We start from the raw sequence: 21,135 nt of genomic DNA on the forward strand, positions 1-21,135 counted from the left end.
CTGTTTTCCAATCTGCTGGGACGGCCCTGGAGTTCAGCAAATTTTAGCAAATTGCCACAATTGTATTTGCCATTTCTCCTGCTATCTCTTCTAGAACACTGGGATGCATTCCATCAGGGCCAGGAGACTTGCCTATCCTCAGCTCCTTTAGTTTGCTCAACACTATCTCTTCCATAATAATGATTGTTTCCAAGATCCCCACCTACCTTCAACTCTTTGGCTATTACTAACATGCTAGTATTGTCCTCCACTATGATGACAGATACAACACACCTGTTCAATACCTCAGCTATTTCGTCATATCCTATAACTAAATGTCCCTTCCCATCCTCTGAAGGACCCACATTTAGGTGAGCCATGCTTTTTCATTTTACATATTTAAGGTAAATACCATCATCTATCTATCTTTATATTGTGTACTGTTTTTGTTTCTCTCGTGGTCTATCATATTTTTCTTTATAGTTCATTTTGTGGCTTTCTGTTGACCTTTGAAGTTTTCCCCAATCTTCTAGGTTTCTGCTGTTCTGGGCCACTTTGCATTCCTTCTCTTTCAGTTTGATAGCGTCCCTTATTTTCTTAGACACAATTAACAGATTACCCATTTTCTTAGAGTCTTTCCTTTTCACTGGAATACACTTTTGCCACAGAAATTAAAAATATCCTTTGCAAATTCTTCACTGCTTGTCAACTCCCTCATCATGAAGTATTTGTTTCGACATGACTTTAGCCAAATCCACCCTCATTCTATTGTAGTCTCCCTTGATGAATCACGGGACCCTGGTATTAGATTTCATCTTCACACTCTCCATCTGTATTCTAAATTCAACCGTACTGTGATTACTCCTTCACTATGATGTGAATAATTATTCTAGTCTCATTGTACATGACCAGACCTACGATACCTTGCTCCTCACTGTGTGTGCATTAATTTTAGATTTGATAGCATTCCCAAGTAGTCAAACCTAGACTTTTTGGATTCGCTGCTTTATCCATGAAAAATAAAACAAGGACCCAATAAACTTGTTAAAGGAGTAGCATTGTCACAACACTAGACTTGGGACTTCATCCAAAATGTTTCTGATAATCCAAATTCACTGCATCCATTGCTATGCCATAATTTATTTCCCAATCAGTTTCTCAAATATGATTGGCCTTTAATAAATCGGCAATGACTTTCTCTATGTTCATTACTTTTACATTAATGTAATTTTCGAAGTTCCCTGGCAATGCGTCGTTTCTAATATACACTTGTATTATCCTGATTGCTTTTTTGGTGCTAAGCAGACTGCGATTCCCTGCCTCCATTCGAAATACTGGGGTTACATTTGCTGATGTCAAATCTGCGAATTCTTTTCCAAAATCATCAAGCACCTGGAAGAGCATTCATTATTACCTTGGTCACCTCCCTTCGTAGGAGAAAGTGAGGACTGCAGATGCTGGAGATCAAAGCTTAAAAATGTGTTGCTGGAAAAGCGCAGGCGGTTAGGCAGCATCAAAGGAGAAGGAGAATCGACGTTTCGGGCACAAGCCCTTCTTCAGGAATGAGGAGGTTGCGCCAAGCAGGCTAAGATAAAAGGTAGGAAGAAGGACTTGGGGGAGGGGCATTGGGAATGCGATAGGTGGAAGGAGTTTAAGGTGAGGGTGTTAGGCCTGAGAGGGGGTGGGAGCAGAGAAGTCGGGAAGAAGATTGCAGGTCAAGAAGGCGGTGCTGAGTCTGAGGGCTGGGACTGAGAAAAGGTGGGGTAGGGGAAATGAGGAAGCTGGAGAAATCCGCATTCATCCCCTGTGGCTGGAGGGTTCCTAGGGGGAAGATGAGTCGCTCTTCCTCCAGGCGTCGTGTTGCCATGGTCTGGTGATGGAGGACGTCAAGGAACTCCATGCCTTCTTGATATGTCATCTTCTTCCCAACCTCTCCGCCCCATTCCCTCTCCGGCCTATCATCCTCACCTTAACCTCCTTCCATCTATCACATTCCCAACGCCCCTCCCCCAAGTCCCTCCTCCCTACTTTTTATCTTAGCCTGCTTGGCACACCCTTCTCATTCCTGAAGAAGGGCTTGTGCCCGAAACGTCGATTCTCCTTCTCCTTTGATGCTGCCTGACCTGCTGCACCTCCCTTAGCAATCAATGAGAAGATTAACAGGTCATGGGGATTTATCAGATTTCAGTCAATATAATTTCTCCAAAACTGTTTATGTACAGATTTGATTCTATTTACTTTTTCTCAGTAGACTGAGAAGTGCTTGGAATTTACTTTTTGCAATATTTTTTGTTTTGTGAAGGCAGAACAGAAGTGGTTGCTTCATAGCCCGCCATTTTCCTGTTCTCTGTTCTCTGGTGTCAGCCTGTAAGGGAGCTTCAATGATCTTTTCTAACATTTCACCTTGGTGTACTGTATGATGAGAAGCTTTTACATTTCACTTTTGTTAATGTACGTTTCATAAACCCATCATTTCCTGTCTTAAGCTGCTCAGTGATTGACGTTCCACAGCCATACAATCACAGAAGCACTCTCTGTACAGTCAGAAATACAGTACAATCTACATTAGTCCCACGTTCATACAGCAGGCCCATAGTTGTGAGTGTTATGACACTTTAAATGCTTGTCCACGTACCTTTTAATGGCTGTGAGTTTACCCACAGTAACCTCCCTCAAAACAGTGCATTCCGGATACCAGCATCATCTGGGTGAAAACCCATCCTGAAATTCTCTGTAAACCTCAAACCCTTCACTTTAAAAGTGTGCCCCTTTGTTCTTGACCCTCTGACTTAAAGGAACCGCTGCTGTCTATCCACCCTGTCCATGCCCTTCGTAATCTTACCCTTCTGAATCACGTTCCCCTCAGTCTTCTCTGCTCCAAAGAAATCAACCCGAGCATAACCAGCCTCTCTCTATAGCTGATATGCTCCATTCCAGGGAACATCCTGGTGAATCTCCTCTGCGCCACTTTCAGTGCAATCACATCTTTCCTGCAATGTGTATCCCTGAACTGCATGCACTATTCCATCTTGGCCTAACCAAAGTGCGATGTAGCTCTTGCAATCTATGCCTCAATTCGTAAAGACTATTACTTCTGAACTTATCTATTGCCCAGTCCCGTCACATTCAAGGATGTGTGGAGAAGCACCCTCTTAACTTCAGAGTCTGCTGCCATTTATTGAGTCTTCCCCTGTGTGGGTCCTTCTTCCAAAGTGCATCACCTCATATGTTTCAGGGTTACATTCCATCTGCCATTGATCTGCCCATCTGACCATTCCATCTGTATCTTCCAGGAAGGTAAGACCTTCTATCTCACTGCCAACCACCCGAGTAATCTATGTATCAGACACAAACATAATTATTACACTCACCCCATGTCCCTTCACATTCACATCTATATCATTTATGAATCCCACAAATAATAAGGGACACAGCACTGACACACAAACAGTCTTCGACAGCCACCTATTCCCTGCAACAGTTTCTCAAACACTGACCTGATACTCACTGGTCTGTAGTTCCTTGGTTAAACTCTACAGCCCTTCCCACAAAGGGTGTTCTCCAGTCCTCGGCACCTTACCTGCGACCAGATTGTATTTAAACATTTGCATCAGCGCCTTTCATCCCTTGTCTCCAACAACAGCCTGAGATGTAACTGATCAGCACCGAGGGACATGTCCAATTTTATACCAGCCAAAGCTATCAATCCCTGTACACCTCTTAATTCAATCTGCTCAAGGGCCTCTCAGTCCATCTTCTCGAATTCTGTCCCTCCTTCTCCCAAGTAAAACAAACATGAAGCTCTCATATATCAATGTTCACCAGATTCACAAACAGATTCCTCCCTTGATCTCAGGCCATGTTTCGTCAGCAGAAAAACTTGCTATCTGAGGAATTAATCTGGAGAATGCCCATTCAGTATATGGGATCACTATATTTTATTTAGATCTTGACATCAAAATTGTATACCATGCTACAGGTACCGTCTCACCAGCACTCTGTGTAACTAGTGCAGTATGTTTGTACTGCTTGTCGGAACAAATTACAACAGAAGCTGGAATCTGTACGGAAACTAACACATGCTAGATATCACAGTGAGTCAGACAGCATCCGGAAAGAGAGAACAAGTTAACGCTTTGAGTCTAGTTGACCCTTCATCGTTTGTATTCGGATACCCTTTAAATGAAGGCAAACTTAACTTTTACCTTCCCCGTTTGTATGTGTTCCTCCCAATACCTTTTGCTTTAATGTTTTCTGTTAACTTACTGTATGTGCTGATTAAAAATCCTCCTGAATATTTGACTATATCGCATCCATTGCTTCTCTATGTTTAAGTCTACGAGATATATCTTCAAACAAAACGTTTGTAAATGATAACTTCCCTTTCATAAATGCAGAATAATTCTCTTGAAGTTTGCTATTACTTTCTCAGTGTCCAATATCACATTCGTTATAATAGATTGCAAAAGATTACTTCCTGCGGATCACAAGTAAACTGGTCTGTAGTTTTCCACTCTCCTTCTTCTTCCCTTCTTAAATAGTTGGAATGCATTTATATCCTTTCAAATTGAATACGGATAAATACAGTCATCCACAATACAATCAATCTGTGTATTGCTGCTTTCACTGAAATTGCAGTCTGAAGTACATCTGGTCTGTCAGACTTATCAATCCTCAATCCTGGTATGTTATCATATACTACCACGTCACCAGGATGAATGATTTTGGTGATTAGTCACAAAAGTCCGATGGTATTTCTGGAATATTTTCTGGATCTTCGTCCGTGAAGGCAGACATAATGTAACAGATTCGTCTCCCTGTCAATTTTCTGTTCTCTACAATAAATTATCCTGTCCACACATTGACTGTGCCACAGTTGTCTCCAATACCAGGAAACATGCTGGTGAAATTCCTCTGCACCCTCTCCAAAGCATCCACATCCTTTTGGTAATGTGGCGCTTAGAACTGTACAAACTATTCCAAATGTTGTCGAAGCAAAGCCGTACACAACTGTAATATGACGTGTCTTCTCCTCTACACAGTAGATTCCAACAGATTCCCTCCTGTGGATGACAAGTTAACTGGTCTGTATTTCGCCACTTTCTCTTTTCTTCCCTTCTTAAAATGGTGGAATCAGGGATCAAAGTATTTTGTATGCCTTCTTGAACAGTCTATCGACCTGCCCCTCTAAGGAACAATGGATCTGAACACCGAGATCTCTCTGTACATCAGTTTTGCCCAGGGCTTTTTCCATTTAACCTACAGTTCACTCTTGAATTCGATCTTCCAAAGTGCATCATCTCACATTTGTCCAGATTGAACTCTATTTGCCATTTCTCTGCACAACTCTCCAATCGATCTATTTTCTGCTGCATTCTCTGACAGTCCCCGTCACTTTCTGCTACTCCACCAATCTTAGTGCCATCTGCAAACTTGATAATCAGACCACCTTTACCTTCCTTTAGTTCATTTATGTGTATCATAAAGAATAGCGGTCCCAGCACTAAACCCTGTGAAACACCACGCAGAACAGTTCTTCATTTTGAGAAACTTCTTTCCACTGCTGCACTCTGTCTGCTGCTGCCCAGCCTGTTCCCCATCCGTTTAGCTAGTAGACCCTGGACCCCTTGCAACTTCACCTTCTCTGTCAGCTTACCTCATCAAAACCATTACCAAAGTCCAGTACATGACATCTACAGCCCTTTTCTCACTATCAATTTTCACTTCCACAAAGAAATCTATTATGTTTCCGAAGATGTGACCTCCCCCGAACAAAACTAGGGAAGATTTTGTTTGGAGTCTGTTTGGACGGGTTTTATTTCCAAGGCAGGACTTTATAAAATGCCACATTGGCTGACTGCCTACAAAGTGCATGTTTTTTTAAAAACAAAATAGAATGCATTTGCAAATACAAATCTGCAAATTCAAATTCACCCCACAGATTAACGTGTGAGAAATGCGGAGTGAGTGTGCGCGGGGGTGGGGGAAGAGTGAGAGAGAGATTATGTATGTCTGTGTGTGAGAGAGAAAGAGCGTGTGCATGTGTGTGCAAACAGGCTCTGGTAACCCCTTCCTTACATAACTTTTCCTATCCCAATAAAAGGGAACATTTACTCAGTCTGGGTGGAATAGATGGGCATTGCTTTGGGGTGGACCATAAATGTTTCAATCTTATTATTCTTTCTTCCGTGTATGTGAGAGTAGTGCAAGAACACTGCCGGACTGTTTATATTACATACTGTTTATAAAGGAAGATAGAGATAAATAAACAGACCAGCTGCATAAAGTGACCAGTGGGGGCACTTGCGTAGACAATAAACAAGTTTCCACTATTTATTGCCCATTGGCTTGTGCAGTGCTGCTCCTTGTGACATCATTCAGAGCATTGAGACTGCTGTTCAGGAACAGGAGAAGATAATTCTGTGCCCATGTGTCTGTCACAGAGGGACAGGAGGAGATCATTCAGCCTCTCGACCATTTTACAGATAGACAGTGGGAGGCCATCAATCCTCTGGGGTCTGTTGCAGAGGGAGAGGAAGAGACCATTCAGCCTCTCGGGTCTATTGCAAATGGACAGGATGAAGCCATCAGCCTCTCGAGTCTGTTGCAAATGGACAGGAGGAGGCCACTCAGCCTATTGAGCCTGTTACAGAGGAACAGTAGGAGGCCATTCAGCCCATTGAACCTGTTACAGAGGGAAAGAAGGAGGTCATTCAGCCTCTCAGATCGGTTGCAGAGGGACCGGAGGAGGCCATTCAACCGATTGAGTCTGTTCCAGAGGGACAGGAGGAGGCCATTCTGCTTCTTGAGCCTGTTATTCAGTAACTACCAGTTTTAAAATACTTATGGAGAAGAACAGTCCTGACATAAATGGTAAAGTTCTAAATTGAATCAGGCCAACTTTGAACGTTTTATATTGGCAATTTCAAAAACTGCTTGGGAGAAGCTCGTGGCAGGAAAGTGGGAGGCCATCACAAACGAGATTACAGGGTTCTAGGTAGAGTATGTTCTGGTTCATGAGCAATGCAAGGCTGGTCGGGAATGCTGGATGGCGAGCGGAATTGAGCTTCTGTTCAAGAAAAAGACGGAAGCATATGATAGGTACAGACAGTAGGGATTGAGTGAATCCATCGAGGAGTACCAGGGCTGTAGGCTAATACTCAAGAGGCAAATGAGGAGGGTAAACTGGGGGCATAAGATATCTTTCGAAAATAAGGTAAGGGACAATCCAAAGAGATTCTACCAGGACATTGAGGTCACAAGAGTAACTAGGGAGAGGACAGGGCCTTTTAAACATCAGCAAAGTGACCTATGTGTGGAATTACAGGAGATTGGTGAGATACTACATAAATATTTTGCATCAGTATTTACTGTGGAGTAGGATATGGAAGGTAGAGAAATTGGGGAAATGAATAATGATATCTTCAAAAGTGTCCATATTACAGAAGATGAGGAGCTGGCCATCTTAAAATGCATTAAGGTGCATAACTCCCTCTGACCTTTTATGTGACTCTTGGATAGGCACTTGGAAGTTAGTACAATGAAGGGCACATATGTTAATCTGATCTTAGAGTAGAAGAAACTGCTGGCACAACATCGACAACTCAAGGGCCTGTACCGTGCTGCACTGTTCTGTGTTCTATGACCGGATCAGGTGTACCCCAGAATCCTATGGGAAGCTAGGGAACCATTGTTTGATATCTGGCTGAGATATTTTTATCATGGACAGCCACAGGTAAGGTTGTGCCATTGTTTAAGAACAGTTGGTAAGGAAAAGTGCGGAAACTATAGACCGGTGGGCCTGATGCCATTGATGGGAAAGTTGTTGGAGGGGATTCGAGGGATAGGATTTACGTGTGTTTGAAAAGGTAAATTCCGATTAGCGATAGTCAACATGACTTTGCATGTGAGAAATCTTGTCTCAATAATTTGATTTAGTTTATTGAAGAAGTGCAGAATAAGATTGATGAAGGCACAAAAATAGAACCGTGGAATAGAATATGGACTTTAATAAGGCATTCAAAAAGGTTCCACGTGGTAAACTGTTAAGCATGGTTAGATCGCATGGAATACAGGGAGAGTTGTAGTTAATTCGCTCAAAGGTAATAGATGAAGGTAATGCTGGTGCGGCATACTTTATTTGGACTGGAGGCCTGTGACCAGCAGTGTACCACAAGGATCGAATGGATTTTGTCATTTATGTAAATGATTTGGATGTGAATATTAGTAAGAATGGTTAGGGAGTTTGCAGGTTACACCAAAATTGGTGAGGTAGTGGACAGTAAAGATGGTTAACTCAGAGTAAAACGGGACCCTGATAAGATGTGCCTAAGGACCGAGGAGTGGCTGATGGAGTTCATTTCAGACAAACGGATGGTGTAACATTGTTGTGAGCCAAATTGGGTCAGCACTTGTAGGCAGGATCCTGGGAAGTGTTTCCAAACACAGACAGCTAAATAGAAACTATAGAAACCCTGCAGTGTGGAAACAGGCCATTTGGCCCATCGAGTCCACACTGACCCGCCAGATAACATGCTGACCAACACACCCATACGTTACCCAAGTAACTCTACATTTCCCTTCCACAATCCACCTAACCTGCATTGCCCTGGATATTTTGGGGCAGTTTAGTAAGGCCAATGAACCTATCCTATGCACTTTTAGACTGTGGGAGGAAAACCAAGCACCCAAAGGAAACCCACACAAACAAGGGGAGAAAAAGGAAACACCGCAGAAAGAATCACCGAAGGGTAGAATCGAGCCCAGGTCATTTTCTTTCTGAGGTACTATTGCTAGCCACTTTGCCACCTAACGACCATCAGAGTAAGTGACTTATTTCTCCCACTTTCTCTGGATCTGTCTCATCTGTTCTGATGATGTCGAATTCCAGCGTGTTGCCTCTGACAAGCCCTCCTTTACCTTCACCCCAGGATTCACATTCTAATGGACAGGGACTTAAGCTGTGACTGACACATTGCCTGCACATCTGCCCTCACCCCTTCTCCTCCTATCCAGATCAAGTGTTCCATTAATACTACAGCATGCAAGATAATTGCTGATCTAAAATAAAACAAAGAGCTGTATACTCTGGAGATCGGTAAACAGTACTGTTCTGATGATGACTCCCCAGATTTGAAACATAGACTCTGTTCTCTTCTGACAAAGGATTGCGAGAAAGTGACAACTGCAAATGCAGTGAATTCTAAAGTGAATTCCTGATGAAGGGTTTATGACTGAAAGCTAGTCTTTCCTGCTCCTCAGATTCTGCCTGACCTGCTGTGCTCTTTGGGAGCCACACTTTTCGACTTTCTTCCTGCAGATGCAACCAGACCCTTTGAGGTTTTCCTGCAAATTATTAGGTATCAAATTTCCTGTTTATAACATAAACAAAGTTTTCCCTGCAGCATTGTCTTCCATGTGCATCTCCCACCAGTGTTTGCTTCTCCTTCTTGGTGCGAAGCTGCAGTCAAACTGTTTCTGTGTAAACTGAGCACCGTAGTGAGATGAATGGTAGATTCAGCGAGATTTTTCTTGATGCCTTTCTCGATGTTACAAAATCTCGCTGCATTTTGTTCGAAAAACACATGGATAAGAAAGGCTGAGAAGGATATGGGCCAAGTGCAGGGATATGGAGTCAATGTGGACTGATATTTTGGTCGGAATGGACCAGTTCTGGCTGAAGGGCCTGTCTCCGTGCAGTAGGATTGTGTGACTGTAAATGAAAGTGGTTTGGGATATAGACAGTTGGGGGGGGAGGGGGGGTGCTTGAGAAACAATGTCATGGAAAGCTATGTTCAGAAGTTTCAAAATTCTGAATGTAGACATGTCGATAGCATCTGGCAACATAAGCCAACATTACCAGGAATAATGGGTGAATGGGATATTGGTGTGAGTTCAGATGATGGAGAGTTTTAGATGAGGATTTATTCTGCAGCTTTATACCTGGGAGTGGGGTCTACAGAGTCTTTGACTCTGGGCTGAATCTAACACTAATTTCTCTCAGTGTCATTTTGATTGAGTGACAGAGGTTATGTCTGTCTGAGACTGAGCTAGTTTCCTGGTGCTATCTTATCGAACTCACCTCATTGACTACTCACCCCAACGCATGGTGTCCCTGTCATTTAATGCCAGCCTGATTTCTCCCACTCAGCATAGTTGTAGGTACTCACCATCGCCGGAAATCCCTGGATATTCCATATTCCATGGCACTGATGCCAAAAATAAATGCCAGTGTGCAAATAATTGAGCTTTCTCAGTTCGGAGATGCCCTTCCCAGTTGAGGCCGAGCATGGCAGATAAGACAATAGATAATAGACAATAGACAATAGATGCAGCAGCAGGCCATTTGGCCCTTCGAGCTAGCACCAATATTCATTATGATTATGGCTGATCATCCATAATCAGTATCCTGTTCCTGCCTAATCCCCGTAACCTTTGATTAAACCATCTTTAAGAGCTCTATCCATTCATAAGGGGAAAGTACAACACGGGTTTGTCGACAGGGGCATTGATGTCCTGGTGGATGAGGTAGTAGAGAGGGCGACCATTCTCATCTCAGACCCACCAAGCATGGACTGAGCTCAACAACCCAGCTCAGTGCAGTATCTGTGGTCTGAAGAAATGTCCATTAACACAGAACAAGCATCAATAACCTTCCCACTCTCTCAGGATAAGGGTCATTGTATTCTCTCTGCTCCCTCACACTCACTGTATATCTGTTATAGCACCGACCCCCGAACAAGGCTCATACTCCAACATTCTCACTGCTGCAGACAGCACCTCCCCCTCCTCTCTCTAGCCTTTGTGATAACCCCACTCATTTATAGAATGCTCTGGAGAGTGCTGATTATGGAAGGTTCCAGATAACGTTCCAAACAATTCCCAGTTTCAGGAGAATGACTGTGCCCCAATGTGGAAAACCTGAGGGGAAGGAACAGTATGTTTTTTAAAAAATTAAAATTACATGCACACGAAATTGAAATCCATCATGAGGCCATTCTGTCCTTCAAACGTGCTCTACAATTTAATAAGATCAGGAGTGATCTAACTGTCTCCTGAGCTCCACGTTAGAGGACCTTTCAGTCATTCTGCCCCCGGCTTCCTGTCACTGACCAGACGATACTGAGACATTTTTATCCTGGGTTTCTTCAAGCATGTGTTCCTTAGGCATTTCCCATTGGGAAGGACTCAACTACCATATGTCCCATCAGCTTTCTATTTTCATGCAATTGTAAGCATGCTTCACACAGACCAATCAGTATTATACTGTTATTTAATAGTTGTTGACATCTAAACACAATTGATATTCTGGTTATTTTGCTTGTGTCACCTTATTGCATTCAGCTCAAGATAGCATCTAAACACTTGTTCCACAATTTCCAGCAGAGAACAGTTTTATCCTCAGCTGGTACCTTGACCGTTACCTGAATTGTACCTTTTTCCTTGTTATGAATGTTTCTCTTGCACTTTGTCTGTGAGTGTTTCTGTCTGAAACAGTTACACAGGTTACCACTCAGTTGGCTGGACAGCTGGTATGTAATGCAGAGGAAGGCGAATAGCGCAGGTTCAATTCCCCACACTGACAGAGGTCACCTGGAGGGGACGCTCTCTCAACCTCCCCGCTCAACTCCACTTTCCTGTTAACCCCTCATATCCCTCAACTCGCTGATATGTCAAAATCCAAACCAGCCCATCTGTAAAAAACATTCAATGACCCAGTTTCCACACCTCACTGGGTTCGTGTAATTCAGAATTCACGACCTTTTGAAAGAATACATTTCTTTGTATCTCAGTTTGAAATCGATATTCCTTATTCTGTTTCTGAGTTCGAGACTCTGCCCAAGTGTGGAAACACATTCTCAGCATCTACCTTGTGAAGCCCCCTCTGTATCCTTTACGTTTAAGTAATATCACGCTCATTCATTTCAAGCACAATGAATAATCGCCTCACCATTTTAGATGTATTCAATAATTCAACCCTTTCATCTCAGGAATTTGCGTATTGTATCATTCCAGAAACTTGCTGCAACACCATGCTGACATAATGTTTCTTACACAGGAACACTGCAATCCTTTTTTACTGCTCCTTTGTTGGGAGTCTTCTTCATTAAATAACAGCCTACCTTTTGGTTCGCAGTGTCATTCTCAAACTCGGATGTATATTGCATTCAGCTCTCGCCGTCAGGCTGTCAGAATAGACTGTAAATAACTGATGCCATCGAACTGGTATGTGTGATACCCCAGTAGATATATCTTTATCATATCGATCCATTAATCCTGACTCTCGAATTCTACATGTTAACCAGCCGTCATCCCATGCTAATACATTGTCCGTAACACTACGAGCTTCTGTCTTGTGTAAGGACCTTTATTTTGTGATACCTTGTGGAAGATCTCTGGAAAGCCACATGCCTAGCAGTTCTCCTTTATCAAGTCCGCATGTACATTTTCAGGGCTCTCAGAATAACTTTGCAGGCAGAATATAGTTTCCCATTTAAAAACCATGCTTTTCTAAATGCCCTTCAATTCTTTCCTTAATAATAGACTGTCGCAGATTCCCAGTAATATTGGTGAGGCTAAATGTTACCTGCCTTCTGTCTCATTCCTTTCTTGAAGACAGGCGCCACATTGGAGGTTCTCCAGTTTCACTGGAATACTCCTGAAATCGAGAGAGTTATGGAATCTTTCACACAGTCCCACCGGTCATTCTGTAACCAGTTTATTAAAAAACAAAACAACTGTGAATTACTGCTGACCGGTCTACCCTTACTCTTATCTGTTTGTCAAAAACCCTTGTTCGTTTTGTTAGAGACAGTTCAGAACGTTGCCTCCTATTAACATTTTGTTTATATCATTGACATGCATACAGTGCCTTCCCCTGTGAGGAACAATGCAAAGTACTGGTGTAATTTTTTGTCTGTTCCCTGTAGCCAGTTCCCCAGTCAAATCCTCCAAATGGCCTCAATATACTTTCCAGACTTCATTTCTACCTAAGGGCACCCACTCATTTTGAACTTTTTTATATATACACAGAAATTTTTGTGATGCTTGTTTTTATATTTCTTGCCAATTTACTTCCATTATATCTTTTGTTCCCCTTTTCTCACTTTCGAGATTCATACAGTCAGATCACGCACAAACAGACCCTTTGGTCCAAGCTGTCCATGCTTAACTAAGTTCGTCCCATCTGCTTTCACGTGCCCCATATGCCTCTAAACGTTTCTCATTTATATATTTGACCAAATGTCTTTTAAATGTTGCAGCTGTAGTTTCACCTACCACTCTTCCTCTTGCAGATCATTCCATACCACACATCACCCTATATGTCAACAAATTGCACCATTGGCCCTTTTAAATCTTCTCCATTTCATCCTAAAGCGATGTACTCTATGTTTGAACTACCCACCACCTCCACGCCCCCCCCCGCCCACCCCCACCTCCCCTCTCCTTGGCTCTCCACCCAATCGATGCCTCTCATGATTTTATAAACTTCTATAACGTCACTTTTCAACCTCCTCCACTCCATCTAATACTAACTTCAAGAACAAACATTTGGTCGTAAGCGCTGCAAATTTGAAACAATATTCAAAATGACAGGTAAACAACGCAGACAAAACTTTATACTGTGATTTGTTTTTAATCAAAGTAACAATACTAAGACAGCATGAAACCCTAACCAGTGCCATTAGGAAGTCAAACACTTAAATTACTTTGTTGAAAGAGGGTGATGATCCCGATACTAAAAGCGGATATCTAGCCAACTCCAAGTAAGAAAGGGAATTCTTATACCACACGGTAAGCATGCAGTTGTCTTTAGCAGAGTGAGATGAAGGCTGAGTATATTGTTGAAATTTGGATCACAGTGTGAATTCAGTGCGGGGGGTGGGGGGAGGTGATTTCAATAAGGAAACTCCAAGAAGGAAACTTTCTGGAATGAGATGTGAGTGGGAGGTGTAAAACAACATGAATGTAGAGGTCAAGTCACACTGAGACCAGAGGCAAAGTGGCAGCACAAAACACAGCTTGATGCTAGTGCAGGGTAGGTAGACCTGTTCAAGAAGCCTCAGATAGGAACCATAATGTGAGACAATGTGCTTTGTAATTGGACAGGGTAACCTGGAATCAGGAAGGGGAGATGAGCAGGGAAGAGGATGGAGCAGCAATGGCAGGGGTTTCTGGGGGTAATTCAGGCAGCACAGTTGACATTCATGCCCAGCATCTGCTCATTGTCCCTGAAATATACACCCAAAATCTGGGCACACACTAATGCTCGTTAATTTGCGATGGAATAGTATCCTTGACAGATTTTGTCAACCACGGGCGGTTCATCCTCTTCAGAGTCCTTCTTTTTTGACCAGAAACAATAATTGCTGAGTGTTATGGGATATCTGCTTGAATGTCTGCTCCTGTATGTCCACTGACATTCCTCTGTATTTATTTCCTCATCCCTCTTTAGACCAGATGTGAGACAGAAATCCTCAATTCAAATGTCCGGTTCTTTTCAATCATTCAGGAGGAACTTCTGCATGTGGATGAACACATGATCAGCGGAGGCTGACACCATTCTCCCAGTTTCTCCATCTCTGTTGTTTCTGTTTGATGATGCCACATTGCAGTGAGCTGCCTCTGACGTGACCTCCTTTTTCTTCAAACCAAAGCTCCCCTAACTCCGGTGGACAGGGCCTTCAGCTGTCACTGTCCCATCGCCCACAGTGTAGCCCTCACTCCATCCCCTCCTTCCCAGAATCCACATTCATGGAATAATCCTCTGCCACTTCCACCACCTCCAGCAGGACTACACCATCAAACACATCTTCCCCTCCCGCCCACTGTCAGCATTACCTGGGGACCATTCCTTGTGTGACACCACCATCACCCTGAACACTTCCCCACTACCCCCATGGCACCTTCTCATGCAATTGCAGAAGGTGCAATACTTGCCCATTCACCTCTTCATTCCTCACTGTCCAAGGCCCCAATCAATACTTCCAGTTGAAGCAGCATTCCACTTGTATACGTTCAATCCAGCCTCCTGTCATTGCTGCTCACAATGCAGTCCCCCGTACACTTGGGAGACCAAACAGAGACTGTTTTAAGGAACACTTGCACTCTGTCTGTAGGAATAATCCTGACCTTCCCATTGCTTCCCATTCCAATAACCTACATTATTCTCATGCTGACTTTTCGGGCCTGAGCTGCTGTAGTGTTCCTAAGAAGCACAACCCAAGCTTGAGTAACTCCTCACTTTGCAATTTGGTTATTACAGCCTGTTAATATTCAATTCCATAATTACACAGCCTGACCCCATTATGTCTGTTCTCCATTTTTCATAAACTCTGCTTCCTGGTTTCCCTATGACCTTGTCTGTGACTTGTTTATTTTGCACTCAATACAAAGAACGCATTTCTCCCATTTACACTTTAATTTACACCCATTTTACATCTGTTTCTCGTTCACCACAATTAAAAGCTCATTCCTTTATGGCATTGCATCGCCACATGCTCTGTTTCCCATCATCCCTCGATCACTTTTGTCAAGGGTTTAAGGAGTTTTTTTTTCAGTTCTGAATAAGGGTCACGCTGGACTTCAAACACTGTCTCTGTCTCTGTCTCCACATATGCTGCTAGATCTGCTGATTTTTCACAGCAATTTCTTGCTTGAACAGCTTGAAAGACGTGTGTCCAAGCCACTCAAATGCCCTGTCCATCATGGAGCGCCATACACCGGGGAGTGAACAGTAATGCAAGATGTAGAAATTCATTGGTTCTGAAAGGACATAAGACTGGCATCATTGACGCTACAGAGTTCTTAATGAAGATCATGGAGAGAAACGGAGGGAAACACATTCAATGTAAACACCGAAGGTGGCCCGACTAGAAGGGCAACAATCCATATGAATGGTAGAATTAGAGTCGCTTCAGTGTGGACACAGGCTCTTCGGCCCAACAAGGCCACAATGATTCTCTGAAGACGAAACCAACCAGACAAATTTCCATATCCTACACTTACCACTGTCTAATGTACCCAACCTATACATCCCTGAACATTACGGACAATTTAACAAGGTCAATGCACCTAAACTGCACATCTTTGGACTGTGGTTGGAAACCGAAGCACCCGGAAGGAACCCACGCAGACAAGGGGAGAATGTACAAACTCCACACAGACAGCCGCCAAAGGATGGAATCGAACTTGAGTCTGTAGTGTTGTGAGGCAGCAGTGCTAACCACGGAGCCACGGTGCTGCCCGGCGGAATAAGTTTAGGGGTTTTGAGAATCATGGCAGTTAAGAAGTGTAACATCACGGACAAACGCTCAGAAGAATGAGAATACGAAAATGGAAGTGTTATCACATCCGAAACCAGAGTAGGTCATGGGGTGATGGGTGAATGGGTCTCGGTGTGAAATTGGGGATAGACGGCTGAATTGCAATGCAGAAGTTGAAGCTCAAAACTGGGAATTCATGCGGGACTGTCGATCACAGCTGGACAGAAGGAGAATTGTATTGAATCAAAATCTGCAACTTTATGTCCAGAATAATCCCTCAGTCTATCAGTCCCATTAAGCTGATCGATGGGGAATGTACTAGGGTCAGAAGCATGTATACCTAAAACTGATGACAATCCATTTAAAGCTACCGCACTTGACCACTGTATTTACATTCCAAACAGCAGGACTAATATCTGATAGAGAGGGAGAAATGAATACAAACCAAACAGATCCGATAGAAGCTCGACGGTACTGCCACATCCAGTCTGAAATGGAGTTGAACTATGAAACAACTGATGTTAAAAGAGGATTCCACAAATATTATTTAAAAACAACATTGTTCAATGGCATTAGGGTGTCACTGGTAATCTCATCATTTATTGCCCAGAGGATAGTTAAGAGTCAACCACATTGCTGTGGGTCTGAAGTTACATGTGTCCAGAGCAGATATAGATGGCAGTTACCATTCCTTAAGGACATCAGGGACCAGATGGGTTTGTCCTACAATCAGCAATTGATTCATGATCTCATCATTAGACTCTTAATCCCAAACATGCACTGGATCTGAGTTCGAATCCTGTTAAAGTAGATGTTGGAATTCAAATCCTGAACATTACTGGGTTTGTTAAACTAAAATCTCAGCAGCGATTGCTGAGGCTATTGCTCTACAATTCCTCGAAAGAATGGAACCTTCCTGTACATCAGTATAAAAGACAAGGATGCCCTGTCTGCACCATGCTCAGCCAGACTTGTAGATTGAATGATGCCCACAGAATCACAGATGCCAGTCTTCAACCAATTCGATTCGCAGCACGTGAGATGAAGTAACAGCTGAACACATTAGACACGACAAAGGCAATGGTCCCTGACCCCATTCCTGCAAGAGGACTGAAGACTTGTGCTGCACAACAAGCCGTGTCCCTGGTGACGCTGTGTCATTCCAGCTCCAACTCTGACATCTCCCTGGCAATGTAAAAAATTACTCAACTATGTCCCATCCTCTAAGAGGGGAATAATTACAAGCTGACCAATTACCACCCCCTCAGTCCCATCACGACAATCAAATTGGTGAGAATTCTTTCTGCCAGAGATGTCAAACAGCAAATAAATAACCAGCTCAGTGTGGTTTTCCATAGGTCCCCATGTGGAGATTGTGGAAATGCCATTGGATTACCATTCCAGACCAGGTTAATGCACTGACTGCTGGTGGTAGTTAACAACAATTAATGAAATAACGAGATGTAAAATCTGTTGCCAGTAATAATGACATTGAAGCTCATGTCTGTTGTCAACATAAATTTTCTGCCCCATTGTACTTTCAAGAAGTGAATCTCCCGTGATTTCCTTGTCTTGCCTAAATGTGACTTCCATATAGATACACAGCCATGTTGTAAATGCATCAGTGGTCTCCGAAACTGCAAGGCCGTTGTATCAAACTGTTCCGAGGTCTTACAGGATGAACCCAGACAGAAGACCGGGCACCAGCGTCTGTATCGGAAAAGGGAACAGGAAACATAGTCCTGTCGACCCTTCAGAGACCTCCTTCCTAACATCTGAGAGTTTGTAACAACATTTACAGAGCTTTCCCACAATCTACGCAGAAACAATAGACAACAGACAGTAGGTGCAGGAGTAGGCTATTCTGCGCTTCGAGCCTGCACCACCATTCAATATGATTATGGCTGATCATCCTTAATCAGTATCCTGTTCCTGCCTTTTCTCCATAACCTTTGATTCCACTATCCTTGAGAGCTCTATCTAACTCTTTCTTAAATGAATCCAGAGACTGGGCCTCCACTGCCCTCTGGGGCAGAGCATTCCACACAGCCACCACTCTCTGGGTGAAGAAGTTTCTCCTCATCTCTGTCCTAAATAGTCTATCCCGTATTTTTAAGCTGTGTCCTCTGGCTCGGCACTCACCCATCAGCGGAAACATGTTTCCTGCCTCCAGAGTGTCCAATACTTTAATAATCTTATATGTCTCAATCATATCCCCTCTCAGTCTTCTAAACGCAAGGGTATACAAGCCCAGTCGCTCCAGTCTTTCAGCGTACGGTAGTACCATTCCAGGTACTGACCTCGTGAACCTACGTTGCACTCCCTCAATAGCTAGAATGTCTTTCCTCAAATTTGGAGACCAGAACTGCACACAGTACTCTAGGTGTGGTCTCACCAGGGCACTGTACAGCTTCCGAAGGAATTCTTTGCTTCAATACTCAATCCCTCTTGTTATTAAGACCAGAATACTATTAACCTTCTTCACTACCTGCTGTACCTGCATGTTTACCTTCATTGACTGGTGTACAAGAACACCCAGATCCCTTTGTACTGCCCCTTTCCTAAAATGATTCCATTTAGGTAGTAATCTGCATTCCTGTTCTTGCCACCAAAGTGGATAACTATACATTTATCCACATTAAACTGCATCTGTCATGCATCTGACCACTCACCTAACTTGTACAGGTCACCCTGTAATCTCCCAATATCCTCATCACATTTCACCCTGCCACCCAGCTTAGTATCATCAGTAAATTTGCTACTGTTATTATTAATACCATCTTCTATATCATTAACATATATTGTAAAAAGCTGCGGTGCCAGCACTGATCCCTGCAGTACCCAACTGGTTACTGCCAGCCATTCCGAAATTGAGCCGTTTAGCGCTACTCTTTGTTTCCTACCAGCCAACCAACTTTCAGTTCAAGTCAGTACTTTGCCCCCAATGCCATGCGCCCTAATTTTGCTCACTAACCTCCTATGTGGGACTTTATCAAAAGCTTTCTTAAAGTCCAGGTACACTACATCTACTGGATCTCCCTCGTCCACCTTCAGTGTTACATCCTTGAAAAATTCCAGAAGGTTAGTCAAATATGATTTCCCCTTCATAAATCCATGCTGACTCTGACCTATCCTGTTACTACTATCCAGACGCGTCTTAATTTCATCCTTTATAATAGACTCGAGCATCATTCTCACCACTGAGGTCAGACTAACTGGTCTATAATTCCCTGCTTTCTTTCTTCCCCTTTCTTAAAAAGTGGTACATCGGGAAAAGGGTAGGTCATCCAACACATTGGGCCTTCCCCACTCTAGTTTTTCGCAAAATATCTCTTCAATTGACTTTGCCCAAACACTGTATACTCTGTAACCTTTGAAGTGATTAACTATCTGGATAAAAAAATGAAGTAGGAACTTCGGTCCGTCAATTTGGTGAAGAAGGCAACAAAAGTATACACATAGTTCTCTTCACAGAGGAAGAGGTTTACAACAATTCTTTTTGAAATGTTAACCGTTATTTTATTTTTCCAACCATTGTGCTCAATGTCACGGCTATCCACATTGTTCTTCATCTGCCACGTCTTTGCCCATTCCCTCCAATTGTCTCAATCACCTTTGAACTTCTTTACATCCTGATCACCCACTCACAATCTCAATTTTAGGCCATCAGCAGATTTGGGAAGATTACATACAATGCCCTTGAACAAGTGTTTGATATGTTTTCTGAATAGCTGGGGTCCAAACATCAATTCCAGGATTATCATGCTAGTCATTGCTTTCCACTCCAAAATATATAGAACTGTTTATGCTGATAAACTTTTTCCTTGAAACTGTCCCATTCTCAACCCATGCCAGTATATTAGATCAAGCTGTAACACACTGTTATGTACCAGGACAGACGTCCTCAAATCACTTCAAGGAAGTAACGCAGACCCAACCTTTGCTCATTGACTTAAGCAGGTGTAACGTGGATATTCCAGAGGTGATGCAGCTGAATGAAACACAAACACAAGAGGATCGCAGGTAGAATAACTTAACTATCTGAAAAAAACAACAAATTATCTCTCAACTCCAGATTCAACCCAGTGAAACTCTTCTGCATGCCATCCATTGCCCGTACATTCTTTCTCAAATAAGGCAGCTTAAACTTCGTACAATACTCCAGGTGTGGCCTCACCAGCACCCTGTACAGCTGCAAAATAACTTACCTGATTTTAAATTGTATCCCTTCTGCAATGAAATACAACATAGCATTTGCCTTCCTGTACCTGCAGACCAACTTTGTGTGATTCATGCACATGGGCACCCAGGACCCTCTGCAGAGCAGCATGCTGCAATGTTTTACCATTCAAATAAGAATCCTTTTTACTGGTACTCCTAGCAAAATGGATGAATTCACATTTACTGACATCGTATTCCGTCTGCCTGACATTTGCCTACTCACTCAAAGTATCTGTGTTCCTCTTAAACTGTTTCATAGATCTCTGCACACTTTGCTCTGCAACTCATCTTGGTATCATCTGCAAACTTTGACAAACTACGGTTGCTCCCAACTCCACATCATTGACATAAATTGTGAATAATTGCAGCCCCAACACTGATCCCTGAAGCACGCCATTGGTCACTGATTGCCAGATATGAATAGCACTCATTTAGACCCACCCTTTGCATCCTGTTAGTCAACCAATCTTCTATCCATACTAAGACATTACCATAACGCCTTCCATCTTTATCTTCTGCAGCAGTGTACTGTGTGGCACCTTGTCGAAGACCTTTTGGAAACATAGATACACCAAATCCACTGGGGCCGCATTGTCTACCTTGCTCATAATGTCTTCATAAATTTCCAAAAGTTTTCCATTGCTGTGTCTGCACAATGGGCCGATTTCTA

This window comes from Chiloscyllium punctatum, chromosome 28 (assembly GCF_047496795.1).
Source record: "Chiloscyllium punctatum isolate Juve2018m chromosome 28, sChiPun1.3, whole genome shotgun sequence".
In the NCBI taxonomy this organism is placed as follows: domain Eukaryota; kingdom Metazoa; phylum Chordata; class Chondrichthyes; order Orectolobiformes; family Hemiscylliidae; genus Chiloscyllium; species Chiloscyllium punctatum.